Source organism: Mus pahari, chromosome 5, assembly GCF_900095145.1.
Source record: "Mus pahari chromosome 5, PAHARI_EIJ_v1.1, whole genome shotgun sequence".
NCBI classification, from domain to species: domain Eukaryota; kingdom Metazoa; phylum Chordata; class Mammalia; order Rodentia; family Muridae; genus Mus; species Mus pahari.
This window is the reverse complement of record NC_034594.1, coordinates 132242402-132264968: the sequence shown is the minus strand read 5'-3', so window position 1 is coordinate 132264968 and position 22567 is coordinate 132242402. Positions and strand designations below refer to the sequence as shown.

At 43.0% G+C, this 22567-nt stretch overlaps 1 pseudogene; it reads right to left on the bottom strand.

The window, feature by feature from the left end:
* Positions 1-5248: 5248 nt before the first annotated feature.
* LOC110322034 lies at positions 5249-5772 on the bottom strand (annotated as a pseudogene).
* Between the last annotated feature and the right edge of the window lie 16795 nt (positions 5773-22567).

Here is a 22567-nt window from a genome sequence, read left to right as displayed (position 1 = left end):
GTACCTGAGCTGGTTTTAGTAGATGTTCATTTGTGACATAGCTGACAAACTTAATATCGCCTAACTTGGCTGAGAAAGTTATAAAGAATTTTTGTGTTCTGGAGACAATGGGACTACATTAAGATATTTTAGTACAAACATCTAAACACTGGGTGTTAGTGACAAAAGGAATAAATAGTACTGCCTTGGGGAATGTTCCAGTAAAGGTGTGAAGGTTCCAAGAGGGATGTCTCTCTTCCCGTGGTGCACAACTGAAACTAAACATTGCTCGAACTGTAGAATAACTAGTCACAAAAACCTTCTTGGAGGCTGAAAATTAAATTATTTCTTGGATTCCTGGATCACAATTCTGCATTGGTCTAGGTATGAACTCCTTGCAGGCAGGATTGGGGAGTGGACACTTTCCTTCTGCCCGCTACAGATTGATGATTGAGCCATTAAGAAGATTAATGGGATAAAAGATATGCCAGCCTATGTGCATGGGGCCATCCCATGAAGGAGGAGGAGGAGAAGGAGGAGGAGGAGGAGGAAGAGGAGGAGGAGGTGGAGGAGAAGAATGGTGCAGGGGAGAAGCCGGGCAGTGGTGGCACATGGCTTTAGTCGCAGCACTTGGGAGGCAGAGGCACACAGATTTCTGAGTTCGAGGCCAGCCTGGTCTACAGAGTGAGTTCCAGGACAGCCAGAGTTACACAGAGAAACCCTGTCTCGAAAAACTGAAAAGAAAAAAGAAAAAGAAAAAAAAAAGAGAAGAGGGGGAAGGAAAAGAAAGAAGAGGAGGAAGAGGAGGGGGGAGAAGGAGGGGGAGGGGAGAGGAAGGGTGAGGAGGAGAAGGAGGAGGAGGAGGATAGGCATATATCCAGGGAGGCCTAGGGGCTCAGGTACCTTCTCTTCAGGAGAGCAGAGGAGCATATGAGCTATGAGGAACAGAAAGTGACTTCTGATCAGGATCGACAGTCTGTCAGACGAGTGACAACAACCCTATGGTCACTCCTATCTCTGCTCCTAGGGTAGATTTTTCTCCTCTGGGCAGAGCAGTCCAGGGAGGGGTGCTGGTCCTTGAGTTCCACCAAGGGGCTCTAGCTTTGGGCTGATCTGGAAGTGCAGAGGAAGCCTGCCCTCTGTGAACACTGTTACTCAAGCGCCCTCTGGCTGCAGCCAACAGCAAACCAAACCCACAGTCTGTCTGTCTTTCTTTCTTTGAGGTGTTATTTTGTTGGGATTGACCAGGATTAGGGAATTGGGAGAGGCAAAATAATCCCAAAGAGGAAACTCAAACTGGCATTACATTAACATCTCAGCAAGCACCCCTCAAACTGGTTAAAACTGCTTAGTTTAAAACTGAACCCTAAGAGCAGCTGGGAGCTTTAACCTCTCTGCAGTGCTAAATGCTAACTCCAGGGCACTGGATGTAGTTAGGCACCCTTTGTGGAGGAAGTGGAGGAGCCATGTGTGCATGTGTGCTGTGCAGGTGGAGGGAAGCTCCTGAAGGGAGAACACAGGGGGACGGTGGGGGAGGGCAGAAGGGGGAAGAGAGAATCAACAGACAAGTTTTGTTTAGAAAAATCGCCACAAGGGAACCTACTTTGGGAACTCATGATCTTGGAGTTCAAGCAAAATACACAACACAAAAGGGGAGAGAACATAAGTGATTTGAAAGAATTTGGGAGAACAGTGGGAACAATGTCTGATGTGCACTGGACATGGCTAGGGGAAGCAGAGGAGAGGAAAGTGGATTAAACAAAATTAAGGGTACATAAAGAAACACTATGAAATCCCACTAGTTTTTAAGCTAATTAAAAGTATAATTTTCAATGGGGATTCTGAAGAGAAGGACTCCACATTAGCGAGCAACACTGCTCCCAGCAGGCACAGGTTATTAAATAGAAATCTCAGTGCCAGGCACAGGTTAGCTCCCTGTGCTTTATTAATCAGGCAGGACCTGGAGGCCCCTAAGAAACAACACGAATTATCATCATTGGTCTTTATTGCTCACCAGAACTAGACAGTAAGGTCTTTCTATGGAAGACATCATACACTGGTTGCAGGATATAGAGAAATCAGTCTTGGAACGGGCCAGAATATTGTCCCTGCTGGCTAGCTTTCACAGAAGGCACTGTCCAGGCTGCCGGGGAGGAAAAGGAATCAATGGTCTCACCCAGCACTGGACCCTGCATGCTACAAGGCTGACCTGCTGGGCAAGAAAGTACTCGCTGTTGCAGTAGTGACACACGATGATGGGGCAAACAACCACTCTCTTGATTGCATTTGAAGCCTGTTCCACAGGAGGGAGTTAATTCCTGGAACTGCAAACATGCTCAAAACTCCAGGTTAGGGAAGTTATAGGCCCTAGGGGAGAACAAATTGATGTTACTTTTTATAATTCATGTCTAAATATTTAAATATATAAATATCAATATATTTAGATTGCATATTTAAATATCAAGCAGTCATCTAAATATATGTGTTAATATCCATCGATTTGTGCTACTCTGAACCTTGATTAGAGAAGTTTCATCCTGTGGTGCATAATGGTTAGTCCAGAGTGTTTATGATGCTGAGAATTAGCGACTGTGAGTGATCCGCTACAGATGGGCTATGATAGCAGTGCCCCTCCCAAGGCTCAGGGAACATCAAGGAAGAGGGGCAGAAAGGCTGTAAGAGCCAGAAGAAGGAGTGCCGTGAAATGCAGTCCTCTGCACAGGGCCTGGCTCTGCACACATGAACCACAGCAGCTGGGGTTACCTACACAAGACTTGCACAAGATCAAGCCAGTTAAAATTCCATCATGGAGGCTGCTGGAAAGATGACTCAGCTGTCAGAGGACTAGGGTTTAATTCCCAGAACACATAATGATGACACATAACCATCTGTAACTCCAGTCTCAGGAGAATCTGATGCCTCCTTCTGCCTTCTACCTTCTCCTGGCATCAGACTTGCAAGTAGAACTCATGCTGAGAACTCATACACCCACCCCCTTCACCCACCTCTCCTCCCCTTCTCCTCAGAAAAGGGGAGGTCTCCCATGGATATCAACCTGCCTTGGCATATCAAGTTGCAGTAAGACCAGGCATATTTTCAGCTGTTGAGGCTAGACAGGGCAGCCCAGTTAGGGGAAAGGGATCCAAAGGCAGGCAATGTAATCAGAGACAGCCCCTGGTCCCTCTCTAGGAGTCCCACCTGAAGACCAAGCCACACAGCTGCTACAAATGTACAGATGGCCTCGTGCCATCCCTGGCATGCTCTCTGGTTTGCAGTTCAGTCTCTATGAGCTCCTGGAGGCCCAGGCTGGTTGATGGCAAAGGTTTTCTTGTAGTGTCCTTGACCTCTGACTCCTTCAACTCCTTCTTCCACAGGGTTCCCCAAGCTCCATTTAATGTTTGGCTGTGAATCTTTGCATCAGTTTCCATCAGTTTCTGGTGAAGCCTCTCTGATGACAGTCACACTAGGCACCTGTCTTCAGGTATAGCAGAATATCGTTAAAAATGAGGGGTGGGCTCCCTCTCATGGCATGGGTCTCAAGCTGGGCCAGTCATTGGTTGGCCCTTCCTCAAATTCTGCTTCATCATTTACCCCCCTACATATGGTAGGCAGGACAAATTATGGGTCTAAGGTTTTGTGGCTGGGTTGGTGTCTCAATCCCTCCATTGGAAGACTTGCCTGGTTATAGGAAATGGCTAATTCAGGCTTCATATTCCCCTTATAGAATTCTGGGAGTTTCCATTTTCCTAGATTTCTAGCTTGTACCATACATGAGCCCCCACCACTACCAATTCCAGTTCTCTCTCCTTCTCCACACTTGATCCCTTCTGTTCCCCTCCCCACCCCACCTCCCACCCAGTTTCCTCCATCCATCCATCCCCATGTCTATTTTATTTCCCCTTCTCTGCGAGATTCAAGCATCCTCCTTTGGGCCTTCCTTGTTACTTAGCTTTTCTAATTAATACTGTCATCTTAGAAAACTTACCCTTTAAAATATATGCTACTCACATTACTTAACTTCTTTCTGAATAAGTATACCACTTAACAGGTAGATTTCTGCATTTCACTGGCCTTATGCTCTCTAGAATGAAATAGACCTCCCCTAAGGAATGAACTTGGGGCCTTGTACCTATTAGGAAAGCAGTGTAGTACTTAGGGAGGAGATCCTGAGGCCCCACTCCTAGTTGAGTCAATTGATGACTGCTGTGTGCAGGGAGAGTCACCTTTCTTTAGGAGAGAACAGTGTTCAGTTCCTCACCCCTCAGTAAATGTCCCCACACCCATTTCTATATGGGAACCACTAATCCCATCAAATTGAAAAATAAACAGTAAATAAGGGACTGGAGAGATAACTCTGGTTAAGAGCACCGGCTGCCCTTGACTTAAGTCAAGGGTTCAATTCTCAGGACCCACATGGCAGCTCTAGTTCCAGGGGATCTGATGCCCTTCTTCTGACTTGCATGGCACCAGGCATGCATGTGGGGCATAAACACGAGTGCAATCAATCACTCATACACATAAAATGAATAAAATATTAAAAAAACAAATAAGGAGGACATGAAGTTCAGAGAAAGACTGATGGAGGATGCTCCTAGAAGGAGCTAGAGAAGGAAACATGGGGCCGTTATGATCAAGAAACACTGTATACATGCCTGCAACATTCAAGTCATACATGCAAATAAAAATTGGAAAGAGAAAAAGTGCAAAGAGAAGCAAGCAAAGAGAATAAACGTGGTTGGTGTTTTCTCCCCGGTTGGGCTAAGGGCACGGAGGATAGTTTCACACTGAAGGCTCAGGTCACACTGGGAAAAACAGTTTTCACACACACTTCAATAAAGCCTTGACATGGCCACCCACTTCTTTCCTCCACTGTGGGAGCTTTACCTCTGTAGATGTGTCTTGTTTCACTTCTCCCCCCACCCCCCCGGAACTATCTTTCTAGTTGTGTTGGGAAGGGGAAAATAATAATTTGTGGGGTATAAATATTTCTTCCTAGTTTGTTAATTTTTCTTATATTGGTTTATCTACTTACGAATTGCAAAAACACAAACTTGTATAGAAAAAATTGAATAAAGTGAAAGTTACAGTAAAAAAAAAAAAAAGAAAGAAAGAATAAACGTCTGGTTTGTGTCTACGTATACATCTGTAGAGCCAAGATCACACAAGAATTTCTTGGGTGAAAAGAAGTTACAGGCAGAAAAAGCTTAAGTCCTTCCCTAGAGCACCTTCCCAAAGATGAAGCCAGACTGCTGCAGGAAAGGCTTGCAGGTCAGGTAGGCCGAGGGTCTAATTCCTACAGATTTTTCTGGAGGCCTCGGAGCTGACTTCGACCCCAGCTGATGTGAGTCTGGAGGCTGGCTATACCTGCAGCCAGCTAGCTATAGGCCATCCTGGAAGCTGGCTTGGGCCTGCCGCAGACTGTGAGGAACCACGATTCCAAACCAGTTCAAGGGATCTTGAGGAATTACCGAGGTTCCCGACTCTGGTCTTGGTAGGGCCCTTGCGCCTGCGCAGAGATGCCTCGCTAGGCTCCAATTGCTCCGGGGCCTGGGCGTCAGCTTTGATCACCCTGAAGGTCTGGGGTCCATCCTGGGCCTCACTGGCACGCATACAGACCTGAGGATCCATAGGCGAAGCATACTGCAGGGGCCCTACTGACTTGTCTCCCAAGGCATAGCGAGCCTTGGCAAGTGAGAGCCAACTCTTCTCCACCCAGGCGTTCAGGGCCACCTGCTTCACCTCCAGTTTCTCCAGGTCACTGAGCAGCTGTAGGCACAGGGCCTGGACTGCCATGGCCCAGCCAGTCTTGGGATACGGATGGCCCCAAACGTTTATTCTTAATAAGCAAGAAAGAGACTCTAAAGAGACTCTAAATTGGTATACATGTCTTTTCATCCTTATTAAAGATAAAGCATATTTTTTTTCTGATGAGATGGATGTGTTTGATTATATTGACAGAATTAGTCATTGGTACAGAAAATGTGCTTTGTATAAATAATTAGCACAAAAATGGTAGACTATGTGTATAGCCATTTCGGAAATTTTGTCATCATCTCAAGCCAAAACTATTTAATGAACTTTTATTAAAAATAAAGTCAGCATTTTTTTTCTTTTGAAATATCGTCTCACTTTATAGTCCAGGCTGTTCTGGTACTCACTAAGTAGCCTAAACTGACCTTGAATTTACTGTGATCCTCCTGCCTCAGCTTCCCAAGTGCTGAGATTATAGGAAAACTCCTTGAATTTTAAAGTCAACCATTTTAACACAGTATAATTTAAAGATACATTAGCTTGTTCTGGGCATGGTAAGGAATGATGGTGGGAGAAAATAAACAGCTTTTAAAAAAATAATTAAATAACTATGTTTCCTATAAAGTGTGTATATAGTTAAAAAAAAAAAAAAGTACCATGATTCACAACACGCCCTGCTCTTATGTGTGGTCTGACGTGTTTCAGCCTGAATGTGTTATACTGCACGGTGCACATATACAGTTCAAAGCCCTAAACTGCCAAGAAAATGTGTCACAAAAGATGCGTAATCCCTGCAAGAAGCACAAAGCAAGATCCCTGCAAATTAAGAATTTGACTTTAATTTAATTTTTGGTCTTTGTACACTCAGAAACCATTTACTGTTGCCAGATCTTTCTATCACCCCTAGGGGTTGCCACCTAACCATAGCTGAAGATGCTGTGAAGGAGCTTTCCCTTATGTTGGTCCACCTCATTCAAGAACCAAGGTGGTTTTTCAGTCCTCTGGTAAAAAGTTCTTGAGCTCCTCCGCAGCTGCCACACCCTGTCATCTTGGAGCTTGTGTGGCCCAGTACCTGGCTCTACTGTGCTTTGTCTTTGAGGAATGATCTGACACTGTTCTCACATGGCTCAGAATGATGCTGGAGAGAACACTGAGGGAGTTTCCATATGAAGACAACTCTGCTCTCACATCTGATGTGCTGAGGGGCCCCTGGGGAAGTGAGCTGTTCCTTACACTGTTTGTTGACAGGTTTGCTGGACATCTCACCTAGTAACAAGAAGAAGCCTGGCTCACCACTCACCACTCGATCTGGATGTGTGACTGGGCCAGCCTCCTTGTTCATCCATCTGCTTTCTGGCTCCTTGTGACTTCAGTTCTTCATGGTTTAAAGAACTGCATTTTTGAAAGGCTCTTCATTGTGATATAACCATTTGGTCTTCATCCTTGGCTCCTGGCACATATCTCTCAAATTTGGCTTAAGAGGCATGTTGTCTGTTAGGCATTCGAAGACTCTACAGCCCCTGAATTTATACTGTAGATATGACTTGTGGAAAGGTGATCTGGTGGCCAGAGGAAATGGTCATTCAATTATTGGGTTGGAAATTTCAGCCCTGCCAAGCCAACAGAACGCCATGGTCCATCCTGCCTTTGAAATGGAGCCTCTGGAAGAACCCCTAGGAGAGGAAAGTAGAACACTTGGATGCTGGCTAGGTTGGCCCTCAAGCCCAAACCCAGTGGGTTCATCCACAACTTTAATAATAGTCCCATAGAGATTAGGGTCCTGCAATAAAAGCTTTGTGTGCAAATCCATGACCTGGGATGTCATCGAATGGGACGAGTGGTGCGGGAGTGAGCAGGTAGTTTGCTGGCTGTGTTCTCACTCCTGAGAATCAGTGTCAGAACCCACATAACCTGCAGGACATCCATTTGGTACCCACAGAGAACCTCAAAACTGCTCAGAGGGGAAAAACCATAGCAGTTGGTAGCAGAAGCACTGAGTATAGAGTTCTAATTTCCTTTCAACTTCCCCAGGCCACTTACACTGCCTCCAGAGCTCTTTAGCAATGGGCATTTCAGATCCCAGTACCTTCAGCTAGGTTTTCAGGAAAACTGGAAACAGAACAAAATAACAAACAAGGAGGGTTAGCTGATCCAGACCCATCCCCAACTCCTGTTGGGTTTGTTGTTGTTGTTGTTGTTGTTATTGCTGTTGTTGTTGTTTCCTGAGGGTAGCCATGGATCAGCCCTCTATCTAATAAGACACAAATGGGCCTTTGTTGTGAGGCCCCTTGTAGATACTTCATTTGGTTTTATAATCACCACCCTGGTCCTTTTCATTTTTGACACAGTCAACAATAACTTTATGTCTGGATTTCCAGCACAGCAGCCACTTTGAAATTCTGAGGAAATGATCGAAAGAGTATTGGGGTGCTTAGCCTTGACTTCACAGGACCACTGACTCAGCAGCAGGAGCTGTCACCTACCTCCAGACATCTTAAGTGAAAAACAAAAATCCTCGTTTGTTTGTGCCTCTATGCTGGTTAGGTTTTGGCCAACTTGACACAAGCTAGGGTTACATGGGAAGAGGAAACCTTAATTGAGAACTTGGTCTATAGGCAAACCTGTGGGCCATTCTTTAAATAATGATGCTGTAGGGCCTTCTGTGGATGGTACTGGCACCTGGGCAGGTGGCCCTGGGGTCTATAAAGCAGCAGGCTGAACAAACCATGAGGAGCAAACCAGTAAGCAGCATTCTTTCATGGTTTCTGCTTCAGTTCCTGCTGTCAGGGTTTTCTACACTGACTTCCTTCCATGATGGACTATGATCAGGACGTGAAAGCCAAATAATCCCTTTTGTCTCCAAGTTGCCTTTGGTCATGGTGGTTTATCACAGAACATTAACTATATCAGACTCTCTAGCATGTTTTCTATTATTGTAATCCAGCTTGCTTTCTTCAAACCAAACCAAAGACTTTGCACATGCTAGACGATTGTTCATTGATTATGCCTCCAGCATTCCAAAGCTCTACACACAGGCCCTTGAAGGTACTGGGAAGTCTCTCCACAGCCCTACTTTGCCTACAGGGACTGGAAAAAGTCACTGCAAGGTGGCAGAGAGGGCCAAACCTCACAGAAAGGAGAGATACCTAATACTGTGAGGACCACCAGCCTTCAGAATGGTCAAGCGATCATTCAATGCCAACATCAAGGAAATGGCAGAGAGAACTCATGACTCTCTCAGGAGCTTCAGCTCAGCTTGCTCCCCTTTGTTTATGGGCCCTTCTCTAGCCACCATTCATTTTTCTGTGTCCAAGTTGCTTGCCTTCTACAGCCGCCAAAGTCCTGAGCCTCACATTCCTTTATGTTTCTGACCTAGCATGCTCAGGACACACTCTCTTTTGTGAGGCTGAGTGGGATAAAGGAGCCACACCCTTTCTTAACACCCAGTTTCCTTTGACCGACATATAGGGTAGTATCCTTTCGACTTTTAGGGATGCATCATTTATCAGCCTGTACCTCATGGGTGGCACTAGACATATGGCACTGGGTATATGTCCATAAAGGTGCAGAGTTATCCTAGTCTTCTGCATTTCTATATAAAATAGAGTCAACAGCTGCTTGTAAAATTGAGCCTCTTGGGGTAATGCCCAGCCTGAGAAACCACTGTTTCATATAATATGGAATAACTTAGGGCACAACGCAGCCTCATCTTAGCACCATGGCCCAAGGACACAGACTTCTAGTATCCCATCATCATGTTCCATTGTGGAAACAGTTTCATGAAGTTTTTGTTCATAAGTCAAGGCACTTTAAAAGTCAGGTTGGTAGCTGGGCATGGTGGCTCACGCCTTTAATCTCAGCACTTGGGAGGCAGAGGCAGGCGGATTTCTGAGTTCAAGGCCAGACTAGTGTACAGAGTGAGTTCCAGGACAGCCAGGGCTACACAGAGAAACCCTGTCTCGAAAAAAAAAAAAAAAATCAGGTAGGTGGGGTACATCAAAGTAGAGAAGGCTCTGCTATATATAGGCCTCAGATGTCCTTTGATGACATTCTTAGCCACTGGTGATACTAAGGCCACATTTGTATATTCCAAAAGGATTTACTTAATAATCACAAGGATATTAAGTCACACACAGCCAGAGAGTCTATTTTCTTGAATAATTTTTTTTCCTTTATGGGCCATTGTTAGCACCAGGACACTCCAAGGCCTGGCCCAACCATGTGACAGGAGACCTGCGTTGCCAGGACAACGACCCTCAATCCCACAACTCACCTGGCTCAGTCCCCACCCTCATTGGTGTGATGTCATTCTCTGTATAAATTAGGAGATCACCCCCTCCTCTTCCTCTTCCCCTCCTCTCTTTACCCCCACTCTCTTCTCTTCTTCTTTTCCCCCCTCTTCTCCTCCTCCTCTCTCTCTTCTCTACTCTTCTACCCACTTTACTGCTCCCCATCCCTGCTTAATAAACCTCTCACGTGGAATCACCTTGGCGTGGTCTGCTGTTTGGTTTATCCGCTCAAATCATATATATTAATATTGCTTAATAATGCTAATTCATAAAAGCCATTATTGGTAACTTAACATTCTATCTTCTGAAGAGAACTCTAAAATCATTTAAGAGACAGATCAGGGATCATAGCTCCCAAACACTTCTAGTGTCTTTGGCTTCTGGCAAGAACAAGGCTACCAAGAGACCCAAAGACATTTTCTGCTTTTAGACAGTAAAAACAAAACAAAACAAAAAACAACAAAACAACAAAAAAAACCCCAACAAACATGGTTATTTTCCTTGAAGTCATTTACCCTAAGTTGCCTAGACAACGTCTACCTGTTCTCATCATTACACATCAGTCAATGCTTTTCACTTAATTTTGTGGAAACTAACTTCAACTCTTAGAAGGGCTGTGAAGAGACACCATGCCCACGGCAACTCTTAGAAAGAAAAGCATTTAATGGAGGCTACCTTACAGTTCAGAGGTTTTGTCCATTATTGTCATGGCAGGAGACATGGTTGTATGCACGCAGACATGGTGCTGGAGAAGGAGCTGAGAGTTCTATGTCATGATCCTCAGACAGCAGAAGGGGGCTGTGTCACACTGGCCACACTTGAATGTATGGGACCTCAAAGCCTTCCTCCACTGGCACACTTCCTTCAACAAGATCACACCTTCTAGTCATGCCATTCTTTATGGGCCAAGTATTCGAGCACATGGGGCCATTCCTATTCAACCTCAAACTCTGAGCTCCTAATGTTGTGAAGTATCCACCAGGGAAATTATTTGGACATGGGTTTAAGCCAATAGAAAGTTGTTATTAGCCAATTGGTGACTATATTGGGTGTATGGGACCCAGGAGTAGTCTCAAGTCTTTCTCAGAGTGATCTTTGAAGCACAAAAAAACCACATGTTGTGTTGAAATACCTCAGTTAGCTAGAACAGTTAGCCAGAAGTGGAACTGCAGACGTCAAAAAGCAAGGTTAGTACATTTAGGGACTTTCCCAGAACTATGCATTAGATCTTTTTCTTGTTTTGGCAGGTGCTGCTATCATGCTGGGTTCCAAGGCCCGAATGGTACACCTATCATGGCATCAATCATCCTAAGGTCTGGGGACCTATTCAACTAAGGAAAAGATGTGACAGAATGGAGATCCTTCCAGCAGCTAGACAGGGTAGCCTAGCACATGCTGAAGTAGGTGACAACAAGGAATTCTCAAGAGGAAAAGGTTACTTGTTGTCACCTACTTCAGCATGTGCTGGACTACCCTGGTTGTGGATTCATTTCCCATGCTATATGGCAAGGGTGACTTGTGGTACTACTAGTCCTTCTAGGAGGCTGTGCTTAGGGAAGATACTGAGAGTCACTTCATAGTACAAGCTGGTTATGAGTTTGGACTCAGGGATCAAACTGACATAGTTCTTTTTTAAAGGGATAAGAGCACAAGCCTTACAGGGCCTTTTGAATCACAGGGTAATGTGCTCACAAAGAATTGAACATGATCCAGCTATACATTGTGCAACTTAATTAGGCCTCACACACTGAACACTTTTGATTCATCAGTGAGTTTTGTTGCTGCTGTTTGGGAGGAATTAAATAAAAATAATAAATAAATATAAAATATTTAACACATGCTAGGCATGTTGCTAATCTTAATAGATATTAATGGTTATGTAAATTTAATGCCTTGCCCTCTGTCTGATGTTTAGGGCATAGGCCCTAGGTCTCCTTGGGGATGTCCATACCTCATGGCCAGCTACCTACCCCTCTGAGTTTCAGAATGCCAGGAGTGTTTACTTGCCTGAATCAGAGCAAATGTTCTTTAAAGTTCCTTGCAAGTAGCTGTCTGTTCTTCAAGCCTGCCACTACTGGCTCGCACACCCAGTCCACCAGTGCTCACTTACTCTGCAGCGGATGAAACTGTGGCCATGGCAAACACTTGATGATTAGTTCAGGAGGCAAGCATGCATCCAGACTCCTCATCAAAAGTATTCAGGCAAGGCAGCTATCAGCTGCCGCACAAGCGTGCAAGGCCAGAATGGTACGTAGAGTTCACAAACCACCCAGAACTTCCCTGCACTCCAGCAGCTTGAAAGTATTAAGGCTGAAACTCACCAAGTATCTAAAGCAGAGCCATTGAGCCCCTGCAGTCTATAAATAACCCAGCCTATAAATATTTATGTGGCTTGAGCTTTTGTGTAGCCACCATCTTTCACTTCCCCTCTAAAAAGGACAGGCTGTGCATGGTCAGGAGAAAGAGGTAGGGGAGATGATGAAGGCAAATATGTTCTGTTCTCTTCTTGCCTGAAGGGAAAGGAACAGAACTTGACTTCAGATACATGCATGCTGCTTGCTGAGTAGAAGCATATAGAAAACTTCTGAAGCTCTGAGATCCCCTGTGTGGGGACGTGTTCAGGAATAGATGCATACTGACTATGGGATCTGTTTAACCAAATGACAGAACCCAGAGGACAATATGGCAAAGTCTATATTCTGCCATGATGATGATGGTACAGGGGAAATGGGGGTTATGGAATAAATAGTCGAAGATTTCCACCATGAAAGGCCTTCCTGGGAATGTGCTGGACTTGGGACCAAACTTATCAATACAAGACCATGCTGAGCTGGAATTTGGGTTTTCCCAACATATATCTAAGCTTCCATGGTGTGTCATCACTGGGTGCTAGATGCTCAAAAGTTGGGGTGAGTAGCAATAATGGAATCAGGGAGCGAAGGAACGCCTTTTATGGGGATTGTGAAACACAAACCGGAAAAAGCAAGTGTCTGACCACCTGAGAGAGATTAGATAGTGGTGTGATAGGGAAACGTGAGTATGTGGTTATGCCCCCTTTCCCACAGGACCTTTGCCTGATAAATGAGGGGAGATGATACCATACATGGGTTTTGATTATTATTATAGTTCCACACAGACCCAACCTCATGAAACCTAATGAGGAAAGCCAAGTAACACTTTGTCTGTAGCAGCTCCCGGAGGTATGGAGGAGAGCATGTCATAAGCCAAGCCTTCACATTACGAGAACTTTGGGGGACCTGGTTCTGCCACGAGAAAGATGAAGTGCATTATGTGGAGGAAGAACACATGGAGATTCCTAAGTCTCTTCTAGAAACTTAACATAACTTGAACAGCAGGGGAAAGAGCAGAGGATAAAAGCACATTCCTCAAATTCAGGCTAGTACAGTGCTTCTGAGTCATCTATGATATGGATGGCTATGATAATTAGTCCCAGCTGTGAACTGGATACTATGTAGAACTATCTGGGAGATAGACCTCTTGGCGTGACTGTAGGAGGATATCTTGATTAAGTTGAGATGGCAGCACCACCCATGTTGGGTATCACTGACCCTGGGCTGAGATTATAGATAGATAGAGAGGGGGGGGGAGAAAGAGAGAGAGAGACAGAGAGAGAATCAGATATATATATGAATATATATATATTCAGAATGAGAATCAGATATATATGGAGAATGATCTAAGCATCAAACAAACCTCTCTCCCTGTCTTGACTGTGGATGCAGTGTGACCTCAAACTCCTGCTGCTCTCTGTGCCTATCCCATCATGGACTGGAAATGCATCCCTTTCTCCTGTATGGTGCTTTTGTCAGGCTATCACAGCAACAGAAGAATAGTAACTGCGTAGAGTAGGGGCAAGAGGCAGGGAATCTGTTAAAGCACAGTGAGGTGTGGTTGGTTGGTTTTGACCACATCTTATCAACTGTCTAGAGAATTCACATTGCTTTCCTAGAAAAATGTAAGCCACAGTAACACTTTAGAGCAGAGTTGTTGATGCCTTGGAAGAACGTTGCTAATGTGGAATTAATGACAACAACTACCAGACTGATTTCCAGAGTGGGTAGGGAAAAAGATACCAAGACCTCAACCCTACACTAAAAACTATAGCCAACTAAGGAAAGCTGAGAGTGGAAGAAAATCATTTTTCCCAGGGAAGAACACAGCATTTTGTTATCCACCCTGAAAAGATACATACAAGCAATGTTATAGAGACTGAGCATCTTATGTTTAGGTATATATATATGCATGTCACAACAATTAATGAAAAAAGAGGTCATGAATTTGAAAGAACAAGGAATGATATATGGGAGAGTTGGGAGGAAGGAAAGGGAAGGGAGAAATGATATAATTGTTCTATAATCTCACAAATAAGAGAAAATAATAAATAGTTGAACAAGGCAGGGGATGGATTGTCTTTAAGAAAACTTAGCTGAGTAAAAAGACAGGCAAGAAGCTTATTTCATCATTATGAAGATATGTATATATTTGAAAAGACCAAGAAATAATGAAAGAAAAACAAAGGAAGTCTTTTCCCCTTTGTTTCCAACACAGAGAAGTTAAGCCTCTCATTTTTAATTTGTATTTGCCCTCATAGTCTCTGTGTCACTATTAAATATCATTACAACCTTATAATTATTTCTATTACACTGTCTTCTTTTCTCTGAGAAAATGCAATTGCCAAAATACCCAGCAAGCCCACAGTAGAATACTGTGGTGAGTTGAATATGAATGGTTCCCAAAGGCTTATATATTTGAATGCTTAGCCACAAGGGAGTAGAACTCTTTGAAAGGATTAGAAGTATTAGGGTGTGTGGACTTGTTGGAGGAAGTGTGTCATGGGAGTGGGTTTTAAGGTTTCAAAAGCCGCTGCTGGTCCCTACTGCTTGTGAATCAGGATGTCACTTGCTCTCAGCTATTTCTTCAGCACTATGTCTGCTTATGTGTCACCACACTCTCCACCATAAGGATAATGGACTAGGTCTCTGAAACTGTAAGCAAGCTTCAATTGAATGCTTTCTTTTGTAAGAGTTGCCTTGGTCATTGGATCTATTTATAGCAAGAGAACAGTGGCTAATAAAAATACAAAGTAATTATCAGGATCCCTATATTATAAATGTAAATTTTCACTATAATACTTCTTGGAGTACTGACCTTTAAACATAACAGACACTTGCTTTTGTATATCCATTGATACTAGACCTAGAAAGACCTTTCATTGCAAACGTAGTGATATATACCTGTTTTCTGCAACTTCTATTTGCCTACTAATCAAGTGTCTTTCTCTGCTACACCATCTTTCTATTCAATCAGTATTTTGTGTGTCCATTTAGTTTGAGAGCACAGAGATCCACAGCAAAACACTATGTAGGAAGAGCCTAAATTGGTCTCCACCAGGTCCCTCCCCTCAGAGCTTAGGGAACCACAGAGAAGAGGAGGAGGAAAAATTGTAGGAGTCAGAAGGGATGGAGGAAACCAGGAAAACATAACTCACTGAATCGACTAAGCAGGGCTCATGTGGGCTCACAGAGACTGAAGCAACAAGCTTGGGGTCTGCCTAGGTCTGCAACATGTCCTCTGCATATATGTTATGCTATTAGCTTGGTGTTTTTTGTGGGACTCCTAACAGTAGGAGCGAGTGTGCCTCTGACTCTTTTGATTGCTCTTAAGACTCTCCCCTCTATTGGGTTGCCTTATCTAACCTCCACTGGAGGAGATTTGCCTTGTCTTGTTGTATCTTGTTTTGTCCTGTTTGGTTGTCTCATGGAGGCCTGTTTGTACCTGAAGGGAAACGGAAGGGGAGTGAATCTGGGGGAGTGGGGAGGTGAGAAGAGCGGGGAGAAAGGGAAACTGTGGTCAGGATGTATTGTATGAGAGAAGAATCTATTTTCAATAAAATTAATTTAAAAAAAATGTATAGCTCAAATATGTAGACACATTTCCTTTGTTGCTATTAAAGATATTAGTGAAAAAGGTCTCATCTGAAATCACACTGTTGTCTTATGGGTCCAAATAGAAGCCTTACTGCCAGAGCCATTTAGAACTTACCCATCAGCCCCAACAGAAAGAAAGAGAAGTGAACCAGACTAGCTTCCTCCACAATGTGATCCTTAAGGTAATCGAAATAGGTACTGCTGTGCTAGGCAGCCACGAGTACAATAACACAGTTCTAGAATCTCTCTTTCCAGTTTAGTCTGATGCCTATTAGTCACTGTGGAAACGTAAAGGTTTGGACCCTTTGTGAGAACCACAGTCCAGTTTTCCTGTGGTGTTGGCCTCACATGGGAAGCATGACTCCAGTCACCTGTCTTTGTCTTTGATAGTCATGCAGGTTATCTGCAGGACTTGAAAGGATCCTTCTCAGCAGGGTGATGGCCCTCTTTTCTCAGGAACACTTTCAAGTACACAAAGTCTCCCTGTGGCCAGGCATGGCTGCCTTCCTCTAGCTGTTCTTTCAGACTCCTATAAAGTATGGATTTGAGATTCAGAGTTTCTATCTGAAAAGAGTCTTTTAAGTACTGAACAAAATTCTGAGAGCATTTATTTACATCTGATACGAGCTACGGTTACATCCAAATTCATAGGCCTGCCAAATATAAGTTCCCAAGGAAAGCGCTCAGGCACTTGCAGGGTTCATTCTAATTCTGTCTGTCTGTCTGTCTGTCTGTCTGTCTGTCTGTCTGTCATCTACCTATCTCTCTACCTACCTTTATTAACATGACAAAAGCGGGAAGGCTTTCAGAATCCCCAGAGCTGAAGGAGATGCTGTTTAATTGTCATTAGACAATTAAATTAATTAACTGCATCAAATCTTAAGGACCAGAGCAAAAGGTTTGCAGAGTCACAATTGCTTGTCAGGGATCACTTCCCAGTGTTCTGCACACTGGGAGGTTCAGATTTGTTGTCTAATACCATACTAACTCGCCAGTTGCCTGAGTTAGAAGCCTTTTTTTTTTTTTTTTTTAATTTTGTTTTCGCAGTTGGCCATTTTATATGAAAAGTCAGCTGACTCCTAGATTGCAGCATTTTACAGCCTTCAGATGACAGTAGATGCTCTAATATTTTACCTCAGCTTGGCAATACTGCAATTTGTCTAATGAGGCTTTACGACTGGGCAAAACAAGGAATTGCAACAAGGCCAGACCATCAATTTTTGCTTTGCTTTTTTTGTGTCTGCAGTTCCCAGTAAATTGTTGTTCATACTGTATGATCATACATTCCTCTGGTGGAACAAATTTCCTATAAATGACTAGAAAAAATAGTAGGCGCATCTGGAACCTCTCAAGTATTTTGCTACACATATTGAGCTCTTTCATAAGTAAGAGCAAACAAAAGTTCAGACTCAGCTGCTAGAAGGGACAGGAGAAAAATGGAGGAGATTTACTGTAGAGAAATCTCAGATGATGGAACCTTGGTTAGACCACCAAAGGGTTAGTAAATACAGTACTTGATGGGATAATAAGTATGTCTGTTTCTCCAATATCATACAAATGTATGTCTTCTTTACTAAAAGTGCTTTAATATTGCAAAGTAATATTATATCTCCCTCTCTACATTATCTCTTAATTCTTACATAACCACCTTCATTCCTTGTAGTTGATCTCTTGACAAAAAATATTGTTTTACAGAGCTCATGACTTGTCTTTCTTGGAAGTGGTTATCGGCCCTATGTCTTGACTCTGTCTAGTGTCATCGGTTTGTAGGGTCCTGAACAATATGGTGATTTAAAAATTTTTTAATTAGCTAATTTTATTTTTGGAAGCTTTGCTGGCTCAGTTTGATTGGCACTGTTGAGTATATCCCTGTTTTTCTAGAAGGTACACAATAACTACTTTAGGGGCCTTCTTTCAGGGAACTCTATAAGTGGTTCCTATGGAGAACAGAGTATGTTTGCCTTTAACTTGCCCAGCACAGCCATAAGAGGGTTAGAGGAAAGCAGAGTGCATGTCCCTCAGTTCCATATAGCACTTACCTCTATGGGATCACAGAGGAGAAGAAACACATAAGCGATTGACTGGGAACACATCTACTGATGGTTGGCTAGATGGAAAGGGGGCCTTTCCTGAGGAACTGTAGGATAAGCAATGCCAATGTGTACCAGGAAAGGTAAGGTGAGGCAAGGCTGAGCTAAAGTCATTGATACTTTACCACTTCCCAAACTGACTCAATCAAGTTATCAATTTTGAATTCCTTGCTTAGGGTCCTCTAGACAAATTCCCCCTCTTGGTGGGCTTTCCTGACAGCTAGTTTCTGAAATTGGATCCTCCAGGCTCTTTCTACAGACTTCTCTCCAGTGTTCTGGTATTTGCAATGATACACAGTTGTCTTCCTTGCTGTCTTCATAGTCTGGCCAGGGTAGGGCTTCTTCTCTTAGTAAGGTGCTTTGACTCTCCAATACAGCTGCCTATCTTAATGTGTTGCCAGTCATTCTCCAGATTAGTCACTCTCTAGATTATTCTCAAACTTAGTAGCTACTCTAAGTCTGTCCTTGCAGTCTTACACCACCATTCCCTCAGTCTGGGTTTGGGCAGTTTGCAAGAAAACCAGGTACGGTTGGCAAGTCTGCAGCATGATCTCTGGACACATGACAGCTAATGCTGAGAAAGCTCAACTAGCTGCTGGTGTTAAGTTCTCAAGGGCTGCTGTTAGCACCTACTCTAAACGGGTCTCTGATGTGCTCGGCTGCTGTGTATAGAAGGAGGCAGTGTGGGGTTGTGGTGTCCTAGGTCCTAACAAGCTTGGGTAGTAAGCAAGTGAAATGTGCAGGCTGTAGAACTCTCTCAATGGCCAGCTCGTACCCTTGTATGTAGGTTGTAACTTGGAAACAAACTGTTTCTAGCACCAATGCTCAAAAAAGATGACTGATAGCACTTTTAGTCAGATTTTCCAAGAATTTCAATAATAAAGTAAAAAAGAACAAAAGCGGGATGGGGTAGGAAAGTCAGCCTTGAAAAATATACCCTGCTTTCATACATTCAAGAGACTACAGACGTTATGTCTGATCCTTTAGTATCATCTCAGCTCTTAAACTCCGAGGCCTGCCTGTTAGTGAGCATAGACCTCCAAGTATACCCACCCAACAAAACACCTTACATCCCACCAAGCTTCAGCAGAAGTGTCTGTTGGTTCTCTAGAAGACACATAACCAATGCATAGCAACACTGCATGTGTGCACTTCTGTGAAAACTAAGCATCAAGGTAGCTTTTAGTTGGATGGTGTTAGTCACGATGGTATTCCAGGATCCTATGCTAGAGATGCTCCATTATGGGGAGAGGTATTATTTTACAGAAGGAATTTCCGCCCCCACAAATAAATAGAAGTTCCATGAAGACTACTTTTTCCTACACTACTTTGTGGTCAGCACCTAGAATACAGCTCAGCAAGCTGGAGCATGCAAACCAAATCCAGTTTGTAGCTTTTTGTACGGACTGTAAGTTTTCTATATTTTAATGTCTAATAAATACAAAAATACAAATCTGTGAACCATTACAGTGAAATGAACTCAAATATGTAATTGCATTGGAACAACCACATTTGTTTGCTTATATTTGGTTCAGGGATATTTTTGCATGCTGCAACGGCAATACTAAGTGGCTCTGATGCAGAATTTGTAGCCCACAAAGCCTAAAATAGTTGGCCCTTTACAGAAACAACTTGTTTACTCCTGGCTAGAACGGCCTACCATATAGTTGGCACTACAATTTGTTGAAGGAACCCACCAAGAGCAAGCAGCAATGGGTGTATCTTCCTTTGTTTTTTTTTTTTTTTTTTTTTTTTGGTTTTTCGAGACAGGGTTTCTCTGTGTAGCCCTGGCTGTCCTGGAACTCACTCTGTAGACCAGGCTGGCCTCGAACTCAGAAATCCGCCTGCCTCTGCCTCCCAAGTGCTGGGATTAAAGGCGTGCGCCACCACGCCCAGCTTGTATCTTCCTTTGTAAGCAACTGCCATGCCAATTACAGACTTTGAACTGAGAGCCACCCTAAGGAGAATTAGAGATAGACAGAAATATGATCCCTACTGCTTGGCTGCCCACTATCCAGATGGGCATAAGCTTACACACAATTGGGGAACACAAGAACCATCTAGACTGATGGGACATAATGGCTTTGAGTACAAGTGGTGGTCAGAACTCAATTCAATTTTATCCCATTCTTAAGATTTTGGAATAAAATGTTCTTTATGCTGTATAAATGCAAGTACTACTATTTACATATACAAAATTGCTTTTTCTTGGCTTCTTTCAAAAATCTTAAGGCTGGAACAATTGCTCAGCTGTTGAGAGCACTGGTTGCTCTTCTAGAGGACCTGGATTCACTTCCCAGCATCCTCGTGGAGGCTTTAAACTTATCACTCCAGTTTGAGGATCTGACACCCTCTTTTGGCCTCCATGGGAGCTGCACACGTGTTGCACATACATGTAGGCAACCACTCACGCATGTAAATTTTAATAACAATATATATTGAAGTTTCCTGTGTCCAAACAACCCTCCTAAACCTGTGGCCATAGAGTAGCATTAACAGCAAACATCTGTTCACAGGGAGAAATCCTGTGAGTCTATCATGGTAAATTTGGGAGCTCAAACTTTGATTCCATTTGACCTTCCTCCTTACTCCAACTCCAGTGATTTCAGGTTTGAGGTGTTAGGAAGTTTGCCCTTAAAACTGACAAAGGACAAGACAAATGACTCAGAGAAGTGACAAACTGAATCCATACACAAATGGAAGGACCTCTTGGTTCTCTTATTGAGGATGTAATGAGTGCAAGTCGAATATTTTCATTCATATATAAATGAGTGTTTAAACTCCAAGGATGACTATTAACGTTGCATATTGTAATCTTGCCAAGACGTTGCTTTGTTTTTTGTTATTGCAAGTTTCACTCCCAGGAAGTAGAATTTACAGGTAAACAAAGGTATTTTCCATCTTTTGCAAAAGTACACTTTATTAATGATAAAGACTACAACATTGGTTTCTTTAAGCTCCATGACTTTTGCTGTTTAAGCCTCAGCTGGACAGTTACTCTGATTTCATGTGTAAATCATTTATGTAGTTAGCTTTAATTCCCATTGTCCTGTTGCATTCTGCTTTGTATCTTCATACTTATAAAAAATACTGAAAGTCCTTTCCATTTTAGAGGTGGTATGAGTTGTATGCATGTGTACAGGTATATATGCATGTGGATGCCTGTACAGGTATGCAGGTGTGTGTGTGAGTCTGTGTAAGTCAGAAAATTCTGTGCACCTTCCTCGACCGTTCTTCGCATTTTTCTACTGAGTAGGATCTTGGTCAACCCCAGAGCCTGCCAATATTTAGCCAGGTTTCCCTGGGAATCCCAATGTCTGTCTATCAATTTGGATTCACAGGCTACATGCCTTACCCACTACTCAGCTATTGTCAGTCTCTGAAGATTGAAACTTTGGTCTTTATACTTGTAAGGTAACCGATTTTATCTAATAAGCCAATTCCCTGATCTAAAACTGTAAACTGGGCTAAAATAAACTTCCAAAAAAGTTTAATAAGGCAATATTAAAACCCTTGTATTCCTTGTACATTCCTTTCTTTCTTTCTTTTTTTTTTTTTTTTGAGACAGGGTTTCTCTGTATAGCCCTAGTTGTCAACTCACTTTATAGACCAGGCTGGCCTCGAACTCAGAAATCCGCCTGCCTCTGCCTCCCAAGTGATGGGATTAAAGTCGTGAGCCACCACCGCCCAACTTCCTTGTACATTCCTAATGTGGCCATTTACACCTCATATTATGATAACAATTTGTCATAATCAGCACACCAGTGTAGACCCATTGATACCAGAGAAAGCCATACTTAACTTTTCTCTATTTTATGCACTGTCTCTTTCAGTTTCAGAATATCACCCAGGACATTACAGACTATTTGCTCAGTCTATATTCTCCTTGTGCCTTTGACAGTTTCTCTGGCTTTGTTTTTGATGGTTCTGACAGTTTGGAAAGGCTAGTCAGTTATTTAGTAGGTTATAACTCAAGGAGGGATTATCTGATGTCTTTCTCATTTACATGATGACTACAGAGTAAAAACACCATTTCTTTTATATCCTATCAACAGTATATACTATTAATATGACATCATCTTTGATGTTGGACATGATTAGACAATTAAAGTAGTTCTGAAAGATTCTACATTGTAGTAACTTTTATCTCCTTAACCAAAATATACCTTTGGGGGAAAAAAATCACTACGTACAGACCATACTCAAAGTGGAGGCATGCCCCAAAGGGTATCTTGAGGGTGAGCTATAGCCACAAACTGCAATTCTGTATCATATTTACCCAGTTATTTACTTACAGTTGTATGGCTTTACGATTTGTCCCATACTTTTGACTGCATTTCAATGTTTAAACTGTTGCTCACACATTCCAGTTTTGGTCAGGAGAGCCACATATTTTCTTAAAATCTGTTGCCCTGATGATGGGATGGATTCCCGGATGGGGTAGTCTCTGGATAGTCCATCCTTTCATCTTAGCTCTAAATTTTGTCTCTGTACCTATATCCTTTCATGG